We start from the raw sequence: 22,960 nt of genomic DNA on the forward strand, positions 1-22,960 counted from the left end.
TATCCTGAGTAGTTTCGAATTTCATAACTGTGTTTCAATTAAAGAAAGATAATAGAAAGAAAATGATATAAACAAGTAAATAGCCATATCAAGATTTAGTTTCAAATTCAGAATAAGAAATTATGGGGGAATATAATAACGAAATGATAAAATAAGAAATAGGCATTGCTACATTTAAAAGGATTATAGTATCATAAAATTCAAAATAATTAATGCTCCAGTAGTTAATGATGTTATGGGTTTGAAAGAAACCTAGTCAGTGAAAGTAATCTTCTGTTTGTCTATTCTATTACTTGACTATTGTGGTTGACAGATGGGAATAAAGAATACCAACATCCTGCCTTGAGTTCTTACTTGCATTGTGTTCTTCCAGTGTGTGATCTGAGGAATGAGAGTAAGTTTAGGGGGTGCTTATTATCCATTGATAAATATCCATAAAGTAACATCTTGCAATCATTGATAATATAATATGCCTCTATAAATACTCTCTTTTCCTTCTACATTTCAATAACTTTGCTGACTATGTCTCAGTGTAGGAACACCTCTGCATTTAGTAGCCTGAGTGACTGCAAAATCCCTGGTGGTTATTTTACATCCACCTACATTTTTGTAAACAGTACCTTTATTGAACATTTCTTGAATTATCTTATCTGAGGCACCATCTGCTCCTATTTGGATCTTGTTCAATACTAAGGGAAAATAATTATATTAGCAAATACCCGATAAGGTATTCCAGTTGGCCTCTTTATGTATTTCTTCGGAAAATCTGTTTAATTCATAACATGTTTTCTCCATTTTTCAAATTAACTTTATGACAGGTAATATAACTAGATGTGACCAAGTCTTATCATGTTGTGTATTAATTATTTAACTTGTGACCTGGTTAAAAAAAGCCATCAAATAAGCAAATCATTTATTTGTTGCTTTATGACTAAAGCAATACAAAATTGAATCAAATTCTGTTCTCAATTTGTTCAAGGAAAAGTGTCATATTTTCCAACCTAAAAATTTGAGCAGATTAATTTGAAAAATAGTTTATGTTTATGAAAACATTTAAACTGTTACACTTTTTTTCTGGGTATTTGTGGTCTCCAGGCTGGAGCGATAGCACAGTGGGTAGGGTGTTTGCCTTGTACACGTTCGACCCGTGTTCAATTCTTCTGTCCCTCTCAGAGGGCCCAGCAAGCTACTGAGAGTATCCTGCCCACACGGCAGAGCCTGGCAAGCTACTGTGGCGTATTCGATATGCCAAAAACAGTAACAAGTCTCACAATGGAGATGTTAGTGGTGCCTGCTCGAACAAATTGATGAATGGGACAACAGTGCTACAGAGCTACTTATGGTCTATGTTTAACTTTGCAGAATTCCATATATACGTACATATGGAAATATATATATTCCCTTTATAGAATTGCATAAAGCAGATTTTCTGTATAATTTATTTATGTAAAATGTATGTATTTGCTTCTCTTATTTCCAGTCTATTATTTTAGAAAGTTCAGTCTGGGAAAATATTCCAATAAATTGAGACATGCTTTCCATCCAGGGTGAACAAATTTTCTCCACAACAACACATGTTCTCCTGAGGATTGTAAAAAGCCACCTTAAGCACAAAGGTAGAAATTGACTTGAGTACAACTTGTGTGGTCCCCCAAACAAAAAATAAAAATAAAACAGCAAAACCTTTACTTTTTTAAAACTAATGAATTGAGGTTACTCATATTCTTTTAGTATATGTACAGAATTTGCTATTCCAATTTAAGAAGACATATAGTATTATTTCTATTCATAAATGCCGTCTTTGTACTTAAACTATAATCAATGGTTTAATTAAATTATTTTATTAAAGTTAAGATAATTAAATTGAATTGAATTAAATTTAAACCACAATTTCTCTTTAAGAGCTATAATAAAATAACTTGATTATGGTTTCATATTTTTTGTACTCAAGTATTATGATGTACCATTTGAAAATACCCAATTTCAAAGTTATTTTTCTGGACAATAATGCTGAAGAATGTTATGGAATTTTTTAAAGCCTACTTAGAACAATTAATTCATTACAGTGTCCCAGATTCCAAATCAATAATTCATATTAAAATCTTTGAGTAGTACTTTAGTAAAGAAAACTAAACAAATACCAGTGTTAACCCATATTAATTTTATATTAATATACAAGCGTATCTAAATTTCTTTTACTAACAATTAATTTCATAAACCCAGAAAGATAATACAGAGATTAAGATATTTTCCTTGAATGCGGAATGCTCAAGAATGTATCCTTGAGGAACAGAATCACAAGTAATCCCTGAGCACTGCTCATTATGATACTTAAACAAAATAATATGTATTTTTAGGACAGAGTGATATATGAAAAGGCTAGAGTATATGTACTTTATATGCAGGAGTCCTTAGTTTGATTTCTGATACCACAAGGCTCTTAGAGAACTGCCAGGACTTACCCTAAGCAGTTAGCTTGGAGAAGCCTCCCTCCTTGTGACCCCAAAGCAAACAACAACAACAAAAATTGTGTGTGTTTTCGAAGGAACACACTCAGAAGTGCTCAACTGACTTCTGGCTGTTCTCAGGAATCACAACTAGCAGAGGTTGTAGCACCATATGTGGTCCAGGAGATTCAAAGAAAGGTTGGCTGCAGGCAAGGTAGAGCCATAAACTTTATACTCTCTGTCCCAATGAATACATTTTTAGTAAAATGCTTTATAGAGAGGCAAGTGCTAATGAGCATTTCTATAAAACTAATTTTAAATATTTTATACATTTCGTGAGATTGCTTATGCTTTATCTGACAAAAATATTATAATTCCTGTATTACATTTGAATACCATAAAAAAGGGACTGGAGCGATAGCACAGCAGGGGTCGACCTGGGTTTGATTCCTCCGTCCCTCTCGGAGAGCCTGGCAAGCTACCCAGAGTATCCCGCCTGCACGGCAGAGCGTGGTAAGCTACCCATGGTGTATTCTATATGCAAAAAACAGTAGCAACAAGTCTCACAATGGAGACGTTACTAGTGCCCGCTCAAGCAAATCGATGAACAATGAGATGATGGTGCTATAATGCTACATTTAAAAAAATATTTGAACATATTGGCCATGATATATTACAAAAGTCACTGCACTTGCTTAAAATGCACTTTAACCATCACTCTAGTTTGAATCTGAGCAACTCCTATGGTCTTTGGAGCACCACCAGATCTTGTCACTGAGCACCGATCAAAGAGTAGCTTCTGATATAGAGCTAGGTGTGGGTATGGGTCCCTCAAAAAAAATCTTAACAATATTAGAAAGATATTAAATAAATTAACTTCATTGCTAGATACCAAATGGATGCTTATCTTTTTATAACCATTTTTACTGAGGTGCTGAAATGTGCAATTCAGTGGCTCAGAGTTCTCATGAATACATCACTAGGATACCACACCTATCACCAGGTGCCCGCCTCCCTCCACCAGAATCCCAAGGGCTGCTCTCACCACACAGCCAATCCACCTTAGCTCAGTTTTATAGACAAAAATCTTAAGTTCTGATGATGTTTGTCAATAATCATTCCTTGGCTTATTTTTTAGGCCCACATATGGGTTTCTCTATCCTTATTATTAGTAAATACTGATAAGAGGTTGTTATTCATATGACTCTGGGATATGCAGTTTCTAACTGCATGAAGAGATGGATATTGTGGGGAGACCAGAGGATTTGATAGGTGATTTGATATAAGATGTCTTTCCTGAGACTTTAAATCAGTAATTTTTCTACATCCTTATTTGAGAAATGGGGCATGTGTAGTTTTCACTATGAAAATTGACCTCAATCAGAGAGTACATTTTCTCTGTTCATAACTAAGAATATTCCTGAGAATTGAGCTACAGTTAAAGAGTGAGGAATGTTTATAGTTTTAGAAGTCAAACCATTGTGATTCATTCATTTCTCTTTGTATGTATCCATGGAAACTATGGTGTTGGTGGATAAGGAGCTATGCACTTGGTATGCAACTTCAGCTATTAATTGATCCAATATTTTATTTTGCTCTTGCATAAGCCAATAGAGATTTATGTACTAGAAAGTGTTTATTCTCTTCATTATATTGCAGTAACCATCATTATCATTTGCATATCTTTAAAAACAAGATCATAAGTTTTATAAAATTCTGTTAGAGAAAAATATATGGATGAATGGAAAAATCGTGTTGTATGAATGTCATTTTTCTGCAATTCTGTTTTTAAATAGCACAATGTTATGTTCAACCTTTGAGTAGAAAAAAATAAACTGAATGTTTCAAAACACTTCTGAAATCAGTTAACATATATTATTGAATGTTCAAAGAGCAACATACATGCAGAAAAAGTACAAATACTAAGCATACACCTTGAATTATATTTTTCCTCTTGTGTCCATTTGTAACCAGCAAACAAATCAAGTAACAAACATTTTCAGTGCTCTAGAAGTCTTCCATAGACACATTCCCAGCTTTTATAAAGAAGAGGTCTAGAACTATACTGAATTATTTTTCTGAGTTTTGGGGTCACAGCTGGCTGTAGTCAGAGTTTACTCCTGTCTCTCTGCTCAGAGAACATTTTTGGTAGGCTTGGAGGATCATATGAGGTACTGTCAATTGGACCCCGGTAGGCTGCATGCAAGATATGAACCTTACCCACTCAAGTCTCTCCTGTCCCAATACTCATTTTTTTCATCTTAAATCTGATATTTCAAGTTTTAAACATATTACTTTGTATCTATTGAGGTACTAGAATTTACATTATTCTTACTCAAATTTTCATGAATATATTATTCTAACACAACACCTATCAATCTTGCAAATTTATTCTGGTGTTGAATAACAAGTACATAGATCCTTATCAATCAACATTGTAGTTTTCATGGGTTGTTTACTTAATATATTTTTGTCTTTTATAATTTAAATATAGCTTACCTTATTCTCACTTTTATCTACTATGCCACTGTTGAACTCATTGCAATTTTTTATGTATTATACTGGCAATGAGCAGTTAAGCATTCTAGGTTTGCCCCATTGCAAATAAAGCTGATACAAGCATAACTATACATATATCATTATGAAGGTGTCAGTGCATATGTTGGTATAAGTCAAGAGTGAAATTAGATGATTGTAGGACATTCCTTAAAAATGCATAGGTCTCCAGCAATTCAGCAGTGACGCTCATAAGCCATCTCTGGCACTGCCAGATAACCTCATCATCGGGGACCATCCAGATCACATGTTCTTCTCTCCTGAAAAGGAGCATAGCATGACACTTGCCATAAGCATGCTGCCAAACCCTGTGCCAGGCTGTTTCACTGAGAGTGCTCTGGAGGGGGGTGGGTGAGACCCCTCCCCGCCCCAAGGGACCCAGCCCCAGCGGCCAACAATCCCCAGAACTCAGTGGCCGCCATGCTCACGGCTGCTCTCCACACTCTCAGGCAGAGCATCACCCATGGGTGAAGATATTCCTGGACCGTGGGTCCGCAATACTTCAAACTGCACACCTTACCGTACTCCACGTTATAGGTCTAAATTTGATAGTGTTCCAAGTAGGAGGAAACCAATCTTAGAGGGAAAATATACTTTTTTATTTAACAGATTCATATATAAAAAAATCACACAAGGCTCAACCTTTAACAGCATGTTATTAATCTCTTATAGAAGGTCTTACTGGTTCCTGGTTAAAATACAACAATCTTCACACTCTTTCCTCTAAGGATACTTTTTTGTAGCATTTTCAGCATTTTTTCATAACAAACAACACAAAATATATTATTTTGGTTCTGCTTTGGGGCAGGGATTGAGGTTCAGGATGGAAACACCAAAATATGGTGGTGGAAAGGATTAATAGTGGTGGGATTGGTGTTTGAATATTAAAGGTAATCAAATATTGTGAACTGTCACTGTCACTGTCATTGTCACTGTCATCCCATTGCTCATCGATTGGCTTGAGCGGGCACCAGTAACGTCTCCATCATGGCACCTGCTACTGTTTTTGGCATATCGAATGAATACACAACGGATAGCTTGCCAGGCTCTGCCGTGTGGGCACGATACTCTCAGTAGCTTGCCGGGCTCTCTGAGAGGGGCAGAGGAATCTAACCCATGTCAGCTGTGTGCAAGGCTAATGCACCCCTGCGCTATTGCTCCAGTCCATTGTGAACTACTTCATAAAATAAAAAAAAATTAAAAATGCATACTAAGGGTTGGAACTTGTGAATAGCCAATGCAGTTTGGATTTCTGGCATCCCATATGTTACCTGGAAACTACGAAATGCTTTCTCTGAGATTTTCTGCTTGACAGTATTAATCCATTCAATCCATGAAGATAGATGTCTTTCCATTTTCTCATATAATATTTACTTACTTTATTAGTGATTCATATATTTCCTTGTATTAATCATTTTTTGTTAAACTGATTCGAAGGTACTTGATTTTCTGCAATAAAATTGTTAATGCTATTGGTAGTTAGTTGTTTTTGGTTTTAATTATTTCTCTCATGTACTGCATTATTCACATTTATTTAAGCAATGAATTTCTTAACATAGATTTTGTAGCCTGCCTCTTTACTATCACTAGAAACTTATGTGTGAAGTTTTTAGGATTTTATGATTATAGTAGTATCACATCCTCTGCAAATAGTGAGAGATTGAATTCTTTTGCAATCCGGATATCCTTAGTATCTTTTTTTATGTAATTGCTATATCAGGAACTTTCAACACGATGACTTTTTAAATAGAAACTTTTTTGAACAGTCTAATGTTCCTGGAAAAAACAAAAACAAACAGAAATCATCATGCTCCTAGAAATATATCATCCACCATTAGTTTATTTACATTAAATTATTTTTCATAATTTTGGGCTTAAAGTTTCCTGAGCATATTTATTTTTAGTTTCCATCATGTCAGAAAATATGTTTTGATGTGACCATTTCCTTTTGAAAATGTTGGTAAAAATTACATTAGTTGTTTATTAAAATGTGGCTCTTACAGCAAAAATTTATTATATATTATGTTTCTTTGGAACCTACATGTTTACATTTTCTAATTTTTAGGAATAACATTTTTTTTTTTTGCCAGGGTTGAGTGTAACCACAGGGGTTCCCAACTGGTGCTCAGTCAGTCTAGGTGCTCCTCCAGAGATTCTTTACCAGTCAGGCCATTGATGAAATACTGCTCAAGATTCTACATTGCAGGGAATATCTAAATAAGACTTCTCTAGATGCACCTGAAAACACTCAGGGTACTAGATTGCTCTGGAACTTGAACCAGGGTTGGTAGCATTCTAGGCATATGCCCAAATAGTTTTATTATCTCCCAGTCTATCAACGTAGAGTTTTTATTCTCTTTATTATGAAAATCACATTTTATTATATATTAGATATTTTAAATACAGATCTTATGTATATAATATTCCTTATTTTTAAAACTTTATCTTTGTATTTTTAGTTCATGTATTTTTCTTCTTGTTTGTCCAAATTTCTTCTTCATATCTAGAATTTTAGTAGTTTCTAATATATTTCCCTTTTGAAACTCTTGATTTGTTGCAAACATACATTACTTTGTTTTCTTGAGATAACCTAGATTATATTTTAAAGTATTTCATTTTGAATTAAAGATCTAAATTTATCATTATATTATTTTTAATTATGTTTAAATTGTTTTCCTTTTTATTAATAACAAGTCTCTACATTCAATATAAATTAGTTTATTCTAGTCATTTTTTCTCTAAATTAAATTCAAGATGTTTTTGTCTCTAATCTTTTTACATATAAGACCATCTTTAATGTTTTGATCTTTATTGGGTTTCTTGAAGTTATTTCCTATGTACGCAAGTTCAACCAAAGTGTTACTCCAGTTTCAATATAAAATTTGGATATAACTAGATTTAGGAGATTTCCATTCAAATTTTACTGTTTATCTATGAGTCATGCTTTTTTTTATATCAATTCCCAGCTGTCATATTCATCTCAAAATTCTGTTTGTTGTTGAACTAAGTTAATACAGCAATCAACTGACAAATTTTCATATCAGCTAGCCATTAGATTCAAGATTTTGCTGTCCCACTGGCAATTTTCAAATTTTTCTTACTATTAAATTAGTATTGATACTGTAATAATTTTAAGGACACACATTGTGCATCTACAAAGTATATATTACACACTACAACTGTCACCAAAGTGGCAACCACTCCTCTACCACAGTCCACTGACAACCCTACTTTTGATAACCCATTTCCTTTTCCACTCCGGTCACCACAGCTCTGCTGTCTGAGTTCATCAGTTTGCTTTTATTGATTGGTTTATTAAAATATTTTGCTCATCTTTATTCCATGTATGAATAAGACATAAATGCCAGATTTGGGATATTGAAAATAGTGGTGCAATTATATATATATATATATATATATATACATATATATAATGACTGTTTTTATGTTTTCAGGATAGATACCTGGTAATGAAGTTTCTGGTCACACAATAGAACTATTTTTTAATAATTTTAAAGTTCTCCATATTACTTTCCATAAAGTCTTCATACACTACTTTACATTCCAACTAAGCATTTGTTGCCTATAGCTTTATATATTACATACATATTACGCAATATATGTATATATCCACATATGTATTACCTATCCACATATGTAATATACATATATATTTTAGACACATATATATATGTATAATTGCCATTTTAAATTACATTTCTTAGATTAGAATCAATAATGACCATTTTTTTCACATGCCTGTCAGTAACATGTATATTCTTTGATGAATTGTCTGTTTAACTGTTCATTCTCATTCTTTTAAAATCTTGTTTATTTTCTTTCTGAAGAGTTGTGTAAGCTTCATGTACAGTCAGCCTTTAGGAAAGAAAATAGGAAAAAATATAATTTGAAGTTATCCAATTTGAGTACAATAAGTAAAAATATCAGGTTTTGCAGATATGAATGAATATAATAGAAAAAGTCTCACAAAACTATTAGAAATAATAAACCCAAACCTTAAAAAGGTAGACTATAAACTCAAAATACAAAACATGTTGTGAAGATCATGTTTTTTTCTTTGCCAAAATGCCTTCCTTGAACATATAAGATCATGAATTTGATCCACAGCAATATTATGTGTGCCAAGTGTGGTCTCAGTTGCTCTGCTATGGCATATCTGGTGCCACAGCAGAAAGCTCACTCTGTTAGACCACATTTTGAATATGAGTGTCGCAAATTTAGCGTGCAAATCCTGACGAGCATCCAAGTAATAATTCAGTGAGAACCATGACCAGATGCACAACTCCATTCACTGATCATGTATATGATACCACAACTGAGAAATACAACACAAACAAACACATGTTAGCATGTGTTTAACTGCGTTACCTCCAGTATGTATCTCAGATAAGTAGATGTATGTGACCCCAGTCATTGCAGAAAAAATGGCAGAACAGGAAACAGTAAGAAAATTTCTTTAAAAATCTATTGCATTGCAATACACAATGTAGTAGAAAATAAAAAATAAAACCCAATTTACAATTATTAGTATGATAATCAACTAACCGTAACAAAGGTAAAAAAGGCTTCTGAGAAACTATGCCATTCAAATAATATAAAAAACAATGACATGGAAAAATATTCCAATTTAATGAATTGAAGTATTAAAATAGTAAAAGAAAATCCCACACAAAACAGCATACAGATTTAATGGTATCTCTATCAAAATCATAATGATATGCCTTAAAAGAATAAAACAATCTTCAAAATCCATATAAAACTATGAACAACTACTAATAACAAAAACAATCCCAAGAAAACAAATTAGTGAAAAAACAGTGACATTATGCCACCAGCTTCAAACTATACTGCAAGCAACAAAAACCATAAATGTAAAGTTTTGGACAAAAATAGACACACATATCAATGGAATAAATTGAATAATTAGAGTTAAAGATACACACAGACATATTAGAATTAAAGATACACACAGACATATGTGTATTTGTGTATCATAAAGTGATATATATATACATATATATGCATATATATCATTGAGGCTCTTCGTGTTCCTGGAGCTAGCAGATACCCTTGGGCTATACTCGCACTTGACAGGGACGAATGGAGACATTACTGGCGCCCGCTCGAGCAAATCGAAGATCAACTGGATGACAAGTGACAAGTGACCAGTGACATATTAATCAGAACTGAATGACTACTTCACACCATTATCAAAAGTTATGTAAAACTTTATTTAAAGAAACTGAATGCAGAGCAGTGAAGAATCCTGGCCAGCAGGCACACAAGGCCAGAGAATGTTCCGAACCCCAAACTTAGCCAATAACACCGGGGTGCCCCAGATGAAGGAGGTGCAGTCTCCCTGCTTTTTTCCAGATGGAATCCCGGAGACACGGAACTTCTACAAATATGGCTCCAGTATGTGGGGACCAGGACTATTTCTCTGACCTTTCTTGATATACAAAGTGAACAATGGAAAATAGATGATCTAGCATCTGCCCCTAGATGGCAGGCTTGAACGGTGGTGTTGAATATCCAAGCAAAATATAATGCCCAAACTATAGAGAGAGACCCAGAGGCACACAAATCAAGTTCGAGGGAAATCTCAGGATGGGGGGGGGTTGTATGAGCACTACTCCCCTCCCATTCGGAGGCCTCGAGAGGCCGCCCACAAATGGCTCCTCCGCTCCTGAACGGCCATGATTCCAGAGGCACACAAACCAATTTCAGAACCCAGCAGCTTTTGGCAGAAATCACTCTGGACTTAATTACTAAAATACCAAAAATCCAAAATCATATATTCTTCATTACCAGCAATAGTAAGCAAATTATCAAATGATGCCTTTTTGGCAGGTCTCATTGTTGGGGAGAAATTTCAAATAATAATAGTGTGTTTTCTGTCCAAACATTGAATGTAATCAAAGTAAAGAGAGAGTAAAGTGAAAATCATCTGTCACACAGGCAGAAGGAGGGGTGGGATGGGAGGGTATACTGGGATTCTTGGTGATGGAACATGTGCACTGGTGAAGGGATGGGTCTTTCTTTGATCATTGTATGACTGAGACTTAAACCTAAAAACTTTGCAACTGTTCTCACGATGATTCAATAAAAAAAAAATTTAAAAAAACCCACTGGATGCTAAAAACATAAAATATGTTAATGAAAAATTTGGCAAAATAATCAATTGTAGTATTTGTGTTGCCGAAGAAAGCACTGACAAAATAATTAAGATTACAGCAAACCGAAAATGCTTCTAAAACAGAAGAAACACACAAAGACAAAAAAATTCTAAAAAATGAAAAAATAAGTCACTCTAAATATTTCTTCCTTTCTGTTTAGATAAAGTGTTGATATTTTTCTTCTTTCTTTTTTCCTGAATTTCATTTAAACTTTGTATTTTACAAAGATGTTCATGATGATTTGCCACAGGCATTCAATATTGTAACCCCAATCCCACCAGCACTATAACCTCCTTCTCTCCATCACTCTCTCATTTTCCCAACTACCCATAAAGCCTGCCCCCATAGATACCTGGCCCACAAGAATTAATTTGCATTACTTTTTAGCAATAAATTGATTATAAATTATGAAAAAATTATTTCCATAGGGGGGAAAATGTGAAAATTGTAGTATCACACCATGGGGACATTAAGTCCTTATCTGAGATTTTTACTAAGCTATTGGTTCAAGTTAAGTCTTCTGTGTTGATGCCTTTGTTCTTTGACATTTGTTGACCTCTGCATTGTGTCTTATCCAATCTGGTCCACTTCTACTGGAACATCAGTGTCGAAGAGTTAGACCTCCAATATTGCCAAAGAGGTCTCAGCTGGGAATGGGTGTCTGAGAAATTTTTGTAGTTTGTTGATCTTCAAGATTTATTTATGAATGTCTGGAGGAGGCTGGTACATTACCTTATGTAGCAGTGATGGTTGTTTTTGCATTTTTTTCTCTTTAATGTGTACTGATTTTTACATTTAATTAAATTTGTTTTTCTTGAGCCCAAATCACTCAGAGACCTTAATCATGAATCATGCAATCTTAAAAAATCATTTTTATCTGCCCTCTAGATAGAGGAATAGGCAAGAATTATCATAGTAGATGATAATATTTCTGCTTTGAGTGTTTTCATGATACTCCAACAATAATTGAAATTTAATATAAAATGTTAAAATTCTATTGCAGTTTTCAGTATTACTTTTACAATTTTAGAGGAATTGTATAATTTAGAATTTCATGTGAATTTTTTTCACATTCATATTTTCTAAATTTTTTCGAAAATATTATATCAAACATTTTATGAGTCTGATCACTAACTAGTAATGAATACAGTAATACATGAGAAATTTCTCTTTGTCCTTAAAAAATTATAGCATAAACATTTTAATGCAACAGAACCTATAATATTTATATCATAGGTAAGTATCTTAATAATGTCTTTCAAAGTTTTGAGTCATAAAAAGTTTTTTTAAATCAAACTGTAGATTTGATAATAGAGTTTTAAAAAATAAGATAGCCTTAATATTTTCATGCATGCTTTCTTTCTTTTTCTAAAAGAATCCTGAAGGCAACTCTCATTTATTACCTTTTACACGGATTTACACATCACATGCCATGTACTCCCATTGTCAGTATTCAACCTAATTTTGTTTTTTGTATTCAGAAAATCACCTTGTGCTGCTCTCAGTTAATGCTGAAATGATTGAATGTTAGCAGTTCATTTATAATGATTTCAACTCTTTGAAAGAAAGGATTTGTAAAAGATGTTAGGAGCTCTAAAAAGCTAACACTAAAATCTTACTCTATTTATAAATAAGCTAATATGTGTATACATTTCTTCAAAGTCAAATACAAGACAGTATATCTCTTTCCTCAAAAAAGGAATTGAAAGACATCTCAAAGACATCTAAAACAATAGTAAAAATATCTAAAGGTAAAAATAAAACAACCAGTTAGGTTATATTTATTATTTTTCTTACTATGAAATCAGGTGCTAGTTTTTATATTTCTTTTCCTTCCTAGTTTCTACTTAAGGTTTACATTCAAAGCAGTCATTGGGAATATGTGTAGGTCACAATGTGACAGCTACAATACAAAATGTGTCAAATTCAACTTAATAGGTTAGAACTATAAATAAATTTCATTACTTTGCCCTATGAAATTTATAAAATTAATAAAGATACAGATATCCCAAGCATTGCTATTATATAATTTAAATCAAATAAACGTTATTGAATCTAATTGAAGAATTACACAAAAAATACTGAGGAATCAAACTTGACCTTGTATAAATGTACTTTCAGAAACTATTCATGTAGCTAATGCTTCATCTATAGGTGACCCTGGGTTTGACCACAATTATAATTTATGATCACAATTACATAATATCATAAGGTGTTGCTATGTCACATGTTAATCTTGAATGATAAAGATTGAACTTCACAACCTAACTACTGAAAAAATATTGATAATAACATAAACTACTGTATAGATTACATGGAGTCAAGAAATTTCAGAGTTTCTATATATTCTGAAATTAGCCGGTATATGACGTTATGATTTGTGGTTTTTAAAGCATTATTTCCTAAGAGTTAAAGAATTATATAGTCTACTTAAGTTACGAAAAATCACACTCTGAAGATGAAGCGTTACTCAACATCCTAATAAATCCTTGTCCTTCCATCCTCACAGAATTCTTCTGTTATTTAGTTAAATGTCTTTATAAATATAACTAGTTTTGATAAGAGAGATTGATACCTTGCAAGCTTCAGGGTAAGTTTTGGTATTTCAAAAATCTCACAGCTTCCCAAATTTAATTGTTTAAATTATCACACAAATGAAATTAAATAGAATTATAAGGAACTATAAGGTAAGTGGTTGAAGCCATTCTTAGTAGAAGGAAACAGATGACACTACATTGATTAGGTTCTGCTAAGGTCTTTTTAGGACAGAGACCCAATGTTTCAGTACAACTGTCATATAGACATAACTAATTTTGTAATGTTGTGTAATATACATTATACATACAACTATATAATTTAATATAGTTCATTTTGGATTATTTCATTAAACAGTTGCCATTAATTACATCAATATGATTCGTGTATTCATGAGACTTGTCAGTTAACAGAAGAATTACCTTGCTATTATTATTTTATAACAAAATACATAGCCATATCGCAATTTTATAATAGAATTCTTAATTGGTAGGTAGTAATCAATTAGTGCCTATATTTATGCTCTGTGTGTGTGTTCAACTGTGCATTGAATTCTGGGATTTATATACAGATTTAGAAATGTGCTATACTACTGAGTTTTAAAGTCAGAATTCTTATTGTTTTATTTTGTTCATAATGAATTTTATAGTCCCCATTAAAGTGGACAGGGATATTATAATCATGAAGAGCACCAAATACAGGAAGAGGTCGACATGTGGGAGATAGAATAAGAGCCAGGGTCTTTGAAAAGATTTTAAAACTCCTCAATTAAACCTTTTGTAGCCTAACTTCACATAATACCAAATAAATAATTTTAAACCTACCTAGTGCTCAGAATTAAAGTTACATGTACTGGACTACCAAGTGATTCTTCATATTTTCTTAATAAACTCTATTAACTTAAATCATAAATGAATGCATTAAATATTAGTAAACTTTGAGAATGATTGTGTTCTTACCCAGAACCTTCATATGATTGTGATCCATTTAAAAATGAGGATGTGGGGCTGGAACAATAGCACAACAGGTAGGGTGTTTGCCTTGCACTCGGCCGACCGGGGTTTGATTCCAAGCATCCCACATGGTCCCTTGAGCACCCCCAGGGGTAATTCCTGAATGCAGAGCCAGTAGTAACCCCTGTGCATTGCCAGGTGTGACCGAAAAAGCAAAAAAAAAAAAAAAAAAAAAAAAAGAGGATGTGTCAAGTAAAATTCATTATTTGGAAATGAATAAAGTTTACAACTATATCAAGTAGACTTTATAAAACAGACTGTGGGATCAGATAGTACAGAAACTAAGCAGGCCTTCCTCACAGGAGCAGACTGTTCCCTCTGAAAAGTATGAAGCAGAGATAAAGTGTTTCCAGAAGTACTTGTAAATACATGCTAGTTTCTTCCTAAATATCTAGTCAGGCAAGGAAATTAGAATGAGCTAATGTTGCAGAGTTAGTATAATCAGCATTGACTTTGCATGCATCTGATGTAGGTTTGATCCCACTAGCACAACTTATGATGCCCTAATCATCACTGGAGTGCTCTCTGGCCACAGAGTCAGGAGTAAATCCCAAGCTCTGCCATTGTGGCCCAAAGTCTAAACAAGAAAGGGGGTCAGTCAGAACTGTATCCATGATTTATATGTCTATACATATAGTTATCCATATATGTTAAAGTATACAACACTTACAGTATACTGTTGAATGGCTTTTATTTTATTGTTCTAACTTTAGGACTGCAGCAATGGCACAGCGGGTAAGGCGTTTGACTGGCATGCGGCCGACCCAAGTTCGATTCTTCCATTCCTGTCGGAGAGCCTGGCAAGCTATCAAGAGTATCCTGCCTGCACGGCAGAGTCTGCCAAGCTACCCGTGGCGTATTCGATATGCCAAAAACAGTAACAACAAGTATCACAATGGAGACATTACTGGTGCCTGGTCGAACAAATCGATGAACAACGGGACAACAGTGCTATAGTGCTACAATGATGTTTTAAACAGCAATTATTTGAGAGATCAGACACATTCCTCCTCATATGTACCCAATGCTCTTCTCCATTCTCTAATTCTTAGTAACAATTGATCTATTCTCCCACCATAATTTGGAATTTTATTTAATTTTATACTAATGATATCATAAAGTGTGTGTCTTATTTTATGGTGCATAATATTTTAGAGACTTATCAGTAAAAAATTAAAAGTAGCTGCCATTTATTCCACACTTGTATTTCCATTTAAATTTAATGAGCTATAAATAGTATCTAATATTTTGAACAATATAAATAAAATAAAATGAACATTTAATTAAAATTCTTTGTACTGACATAAACTTTCCATATATTTTTGCAAATATGTATGTGCAGCTTTTAAAGATATTTTTCAAAGAAGACACACCATTTTTCATTCCAACAACAATACGCACAAATTACAGTTGCTCTTTCTTGTCAAATCCTTGCATACCTGTTCTCCCATATTTCCAAGACATTTGTTTTCAGACTTGTTTTCCATAATTTCAAATGTGTATCCTTGTATAATGCATAATATTATACATGTGGGAGGCCCAGATTTGATCACTGCATGGTTTGCTGAGCACAGAGCTGGGAATAGATTGAGCACAGAGCCAGCAATAGCCCTGAGCACTGCTGGAAATGGACCAAAAAGCAAACAAAACTAATGAAATAAAATACATTTGGAATCTAACATTACTTAAATATGTTTGTTCACATGCACTAGTGAGTGCTTTTGTCCATGTTTTCTTATCTCTACTAGAAGCTGCCATATCCCACAATTCAATTGTATTTACTCAGGTGTGACTTTAATTTAATGAATTAAGTTGTTTATCTACCTGGTCTGGGGGAATGCCGGTGGTGTTTCTGTGTTCAGGGATCACTGATGATAATGGCACTCAGAGACCCTCAAACCCGAGGAGCCATGTTCTAGCAAGCTCCTAAATCTCTGACTTCTCTCTGCAGCTCACCACGTATCATCTATTTGTGTTTTTTTTTTTTATAAGAGATCACTTGTGAACTTCTAGCTTATTACCTAATCAGAAGCTTTTTTATTTTTATTTATTTATTTGTCTGTGTGTTTTGGTGGTACAATATATGTGTTGTAAGAATTTAACCCATGTTGGCTGCATACGAGGCAAATGACCTATCTATAGTATTATTACTCTGGCCCCCACTCAGAAATTTTTTAGCACAATTTATGGTGCTGGAACCAGGTAGACAAAGGAATGGTATATTTGGACTTCACCACACCCAGTTAGACTTAGGGCTTTCTCCCTTTCTTTTATCTGGTATCACTTATGGTGGTGCTTGGGGGACCACATGCAATTCCAGGCATCAGAAAGAGGATTAGCCACACTTAAGGTGAGTGACTTGCTGTCTACAGTCTCTCTCTAACCCAGGGGCAGTGCTGTTTAAAATCATAAGAGAGGGAACTGCATCTTACATTAATAAATGAATGAATTTCTCATAAGCTAGCATTCTTCCCTCTTGCCTGGCTATCTTCACCAGGGCCCCTTGGAGGGGGTGGGTTGAGTTTTCCTCCCCACCCCGAGAAGAGCCCCAGCAGCCAAAGACCTCTGGAACCCAGCCACAGCCATGCTCAAGGCCACTCTCCATGCACTTGGACAAGCCTCACGCATGAAGGAACCGGCAGAGGAACCCAGGTGTGCAGGACCCAGGGCTGAGATCTCCAAGCCTGCTTAGATCGGGACTGGGCTTCTTCCGCCAAGATCCCCCATTTTTCAGTAGCTAGGCAGTCACACCCACAGTTTCCCCCAGCACCGTGTAATCCTATCAATGGCCAACATCCAGGGACTATAAAACCAACTTCCTGGAAGCGTGGCCGAGACTTATAGCCTAGTTTTTCCTCTCCGAGAATGTGGCAAGCTACTGAGTTTTTGTCCACACGGGAGAGCCTGGAAAGCAATGATCAATGCAATGATAGTGATAGTGATAGTGATAGTGATAGTGATAGTGATAGTGATAGTGATGAGTTTTTATGAAGTAATATATAAATTAGACCAGAAAGTTAACCTGATATAACAACACATACTCAATGCTTTAAACAACATGAGTTTTATATGAGGACAGTTGCAACTTTGTGCCACATTTCCTCTGCCATATGATGCCATTCCTCTGTCTTCCTCATAAACACAAACTTCTGGGGCTGGAGAGATAGCACAGCGGGTAGGGAGTTTGCCTTGCACGCGGCCGACCCGGGTTCGGATCCCAGCATCCCATATGGTCCCCTGAGCACGGCCAGGGGTAATTCCTGAGTGCAGAGCCAGGAGTAACCCCTGTGCATCGCTGGGTGTGACCCAAAAAGCAAAATAAAATAAAATAAAATAAAAACAAACTTCTACCAGATAAAGCAGAAATTATATTATAATAATGGATATGGTGTTACCAGAACTAAATGCTTATTCCTAGAGTGACACATCATATAATTGCTGACAAATTTGCAAATACCTTTGGTATTCGCTAAGATAACAAGTGGAAATCTTGATGAACAATCTCAGTGAATCATAAATATGTTAAAAATTGAATTTAACACAATGTTTGAAGTTAAAAGTTTATTTGTAACTGTTTAAAAATCATTTCTGTAGTAAAAGAAAATGACCCAAATACCTTTTCACATATATATGATTACAAGAATACAAGAAAGATGTATAGTTAATGGTAAATGAGGGAACATAGTAAATTTAATCTTTTGCAATCTTTACCTATATGTGATATATCATATATCAATACATTTCATTAGTACACAAGAATATCAGTATTCTGTTTCTTCATATTATTTTATCTTACAGAGAGAGGGGGCTTAACATGTAGCATTTAAATAAACTAAGACATTTTAGGTTGACAGAGTAAGTCCAAATTTTTTATGTCAAAATTATAATTATTCATAAAGTTGTATGAAAAGAGAGTTATAGTATATTGTTTTATTATTAATACCCCTCACAAATAGATAAACTTAAATGTTTTAGTTATATTATATAACTATATCTCAACTTGCACTTTCTGTTCACAGAAATATACCAGAATACACACACATACATCAAATATATACAGAACAAAACAGTAGCAAAGAAAAAGAAAAGTTAGAAATATTCAGGGAGGAAAACATTGGTGACATGCTGATAAATTGAAGTATAAAATGATTGACTTTATCAATTAAAATATTTTGAATTTTATTTAATATTTAAATTAAAAGGAAGAAAATAAAGGTTACTATCTCTATTAAAGTGGGAAAATAATTTTTATGTCCATATTACATATATAATTATTCATATCAAAATGTTTAACCAAAAAGGTTGTAAATTTGATGCTTCTAAAAGTTTGTAGAAAAAGATCAATGATTTATATTTTATGTACCACAGAGAGTATAAATGAGATAACAATTGCTTTTATGAGGGATAATTTTTTTTTCTAAATTTTCAATTTCCTATCATAATAAAATCAGATTGAAGTGTTCGTTTCTACTCTCATCTTTATTTTATTTGGAAAGGGAGTTTGGGTCACCTCCAGCAGTGTTTAGAGACTACCTCAAGCAAGCTCTATGCATGGGTTTCTTGCAGTGTTAAATTGATCCAAGATCCTCGCATCCGAAGCACACATATAAGCCCTCTTACCTATCTCTTGGGTCCACCACATTTTACTTCAAAGTAGTTGTTGTATATATATTGAGCAGGTGCACTTATCAATATGCTAAAAATGTTTAATAAAGCATTCAAATGCAATAAATGTTTTCTATTTTCCTTTACCCTTATTACTATTGTGATTATCCTAATTCCCATGCAAGTTTCTCCTCTGATGTTTTTATATTCACATCTGACACTGACATTCTCTACATGGGCCTTCTGTCCTCTCCTCTGAACTACATAAGGAACTATTTTATATCTATATCACAGAATTCAGGTTATCTAAGTATTAGTTGTTTTGTGTATAGTATTTCAATCATTTGCTAAGACTTACATACCTTTTAAATGTCTATTTAATATCTCTTGTATCTCTTGTCATCCCATTGAATTTCGATTTGCTTGTGCGGGTGCCAGTAACATCTCTATTTGTCCCTGTTCCGTGCTAGTGTAGCCCAGTGATATCTGCTTGCTCCAGGAACAGGAAGGGCCTCAAATCGTTCATTCAGGGTTTTGGTGAAGAAGTCTGACCATCTCATTGGTGGGCGGCCATGCGGTCAGCTCTAGTGCAGCGGTCGTCTCTGAATCGTATTATGAGTCCAGTCCATCTGAGTTTCGACACCTTGGATAAACAAGACAGCATACCTGATTCTTGACTGTGGACAGAGGTTGGAACTCCTGATTCCTTCTCTCACTTGAGTGAAGCATGATACTCCTAGCATAGCTCTTTCGATTCCTGTTTGGGATACCTGAATAGCGTTCTCATCCTGTTTTCATAGGACCCAGGTCTCTGAGATGTATGTTAGTGCAGGAAGAACAGTGGAGTTGAAAAGATGTGTCTGGAGCCAGAGGTTCTTTGTCCTCTTAACCACTTCTTCGATGCTCTTGAAGGAGTTCCATGCTGCTCTTGCTCTCGTCCTCCTGTGCAGTTCTGGTGCCAAGTAGTTCCTCATGTTGAGTTCTTGACCCAGGTACACATAGCTACATCTATTTATTTCAGGGGCATATCGCCAGAAGCCTGGGCGTGTGGCACCCAGCTCAGCCAGGCCATCATCCACCAGTACTACCAGCCCTGGGACCTGCTGGACCTCTTTGGCTCGATTCCCCTGCTGGACCTGAAGTACATCTTCAAGAAGAACAAGCTCCGCTACCACAAGCGCACCAGATGGGATGTGTGTGAAACTTGCCGCCCCTGCATGTCCCTGGGAAGGCTGAGCACCCTGGCCTACAGCCTGAAGAAGTACTGAGGCACATGGGGCCCCTCGAAGACAGTTCTCCCATCTGTCCACTGTCCTGTCTTGCATGTAGACATCCTCTGTGCTGTGGCTCACCAGGGGAACCCGGGCCTGTGGGAGTCAGCGCTGGACTGGCCAGTGGCAGGGGGTGGGGGAGGAGGCCCAGGGCTGCCCCAACACTCACTCTGTAAATAGATTGTTATCACTCAGCCAAGTTTTAGCCTCTGTTGTTTGAGAGACCTTTTCTTAGTAAAGTCTATTCCTTTCCACCTGCTGTGAGTATGATGGAGGAGGGGGGTTGGGGGCCACTCTAGAACATCTTGCCAGACTTTGGGGCTCAGTGGAAAGGCTAGAGGACCAAGACATTCCCTGCCTATTGAATATAAGTTTTTAAAATAAAATGTGAATATTTTAACCATTATGCGTTATATTTTTGTGTTTAGAAAAAATTTTGTCTTTACTTCTACCTTGTATACAGAAAAATATGCAACATACATATAACCATGAACACAATAGCTTATCTAAATACATACATATCTTTCTTATTTTTTTAATTTTATTGGATCACCTAGAGATAGTTACAAGCTTTCATGTTTGGGTTACAATCTCACAATGATCAAACACCCATCCCTCCACCAGTGCACATTCCCCACCACCAATATCCTGGGTATACCCCCTCTTTCCCACCCTTCCCCTGCCTCCATGGCAGACAATATTCCCCATACTCTCTCTCTACTTTTGGGCATTATGGCTTGCAACACAGACACTGAGAGGTCATCAAGTTTGGTCCGTTATCTACTTTCGGCATATATCTTCCATCTTGACTGATTTGCCCAGCCATCATTTTCTTTGTGATCTCTTCTCTATTCAATCTCCCTTCTCCTCTCCACTCATGAAAGAGGTTTCCATCTATGAGTCAGAAAGAGAGTGACAGACATAGAAGGACTGCACTCATTTGTGGAGTATAGATTAACATACATATCTTTCAAAATAGAAATAACACAAAATGTGTGTACCTTGGGAAATTTCCTGTTGTAAACACATATCTGTGTATATTATTTTATTTCGTTGTTCAATCTTCACAATCACACTGTTCAATAGATGCTGTAATGGGTTTCACTTTATAGCTGAAACACAGGACTGCAAAGGTAATAAGCAATTTACCCACTATTACATAGTGACATAAGATCCCAGGACAACTGACTTCATAGCCTGTGTGCTTAAGTATTAAAAGACTACATGTGCAGGTTTATAATATCTACTCCAAACATCAGGGTGTCCATATTTTTTCCTTTTTCTCCACAGTGTCAAATATCATATGTCATGCTTAGTTGTTCAACAAATACTTTAGCTACTTATCTTTTAGATTAAAATGTATAATTGTTATCCAAAGACAAATTATTTTATTTTGACTCTTTCATATATGTATTAGGATCTCTACCCATAGGTTTATATTTGTCTCCTCCACAATTTTATCACATTTAATTATGCTATTTTTGTATGTTGTGCTTCATTATACAAAATTGTTGGGAGTGTTAGCTATTATGGGGTTGCTATTTCATGATTGTTTATTACGTGCATAGATTATTTTGATTTATCCTATGTATTAGGTAATGCAGAACTTTGTTATCTTGGACTCTGGGCTCAATGGGACCCGGGGTAGATTTTGCTACCCCAAATCTCCTGTGACCCAGGGGTCACACCCATAAGCCACCTCCTGCCGATGCTAGATGATCTCATTGGCCACCCTCCAGAACTCATGGCTGCTTCTCCCGGAAGGAAGCATAAATTGAGACTTCATAACCATGCCACTGGACTCCACGCCAGCCTGTTTCCATTAGGGGTGCCCCAGAACAGGGCGTGTGAGAGCTCTCTAAACCCCAAGGGACTCATCCCCAGCAGCTGACCTCCACTACCCAACCGCCACCATGTTCCAGGCCACTTTCCACATGCTAGGGCTGAGCCTCACACATAAGTGAACAAGTTCTTGGACTGTGCAGCCATGGATACATCATTATAAAGGGATACATAAATATATATATATTTATATAATATATAAAGAGTTTATATATATTATATAAATATGTAAAGAACCTGGCAAGCTACCAAGAGTATCCTGCCCACACGGCAGAGCCTGGCAAGCTCCCCATGGCATATTCAATATGCCAAAAACAGTAACAATAACAGGTCTCATTTCCCTGACCCTGAAAGAGCCTCCAATCGTTGGGAAAGACGAGTAAGGAGAGGCTGCTAAGATCTCAGGGCTGGGACAAATGGAGACATTACTGGTTCCCGCTCGAGTAAGTCGATGAGCAATGGGATGACAGTGATACAGTGATTAGAGTTGATAA

General features: G+C 35.3%; 1 pseudogene; it reads right to left on the minus strand.

The window, feature by feature from the left end:
* Nucleotides 1–11,998: 11,998 nt before the first annotated feature.
* LOC129400596 (U8 small nucleolar RNA) lies at nucleotides 11,999–12,123 on the minus strand (annotated as a pseudogene).
* Nucleotides 12,124–22,960: the final 10,837 nt, after the last annotated feature.

The sequence above is a fragment of the Sorex araneus genome, chromosome X (genome assembly GCF_027595985.1).
Source record: "Sorex araneus isolate mSorAra2 chromosome X, mSorAra2.pri, whole genome shotgun sequence".
NCBI classification, from domain to species: domain Eukaryota; kingdom Metazoa; phylum Chordata; class Mammalia; order Eulipotyphla; family Soricidae; genus Sorex; species Sorex araneus.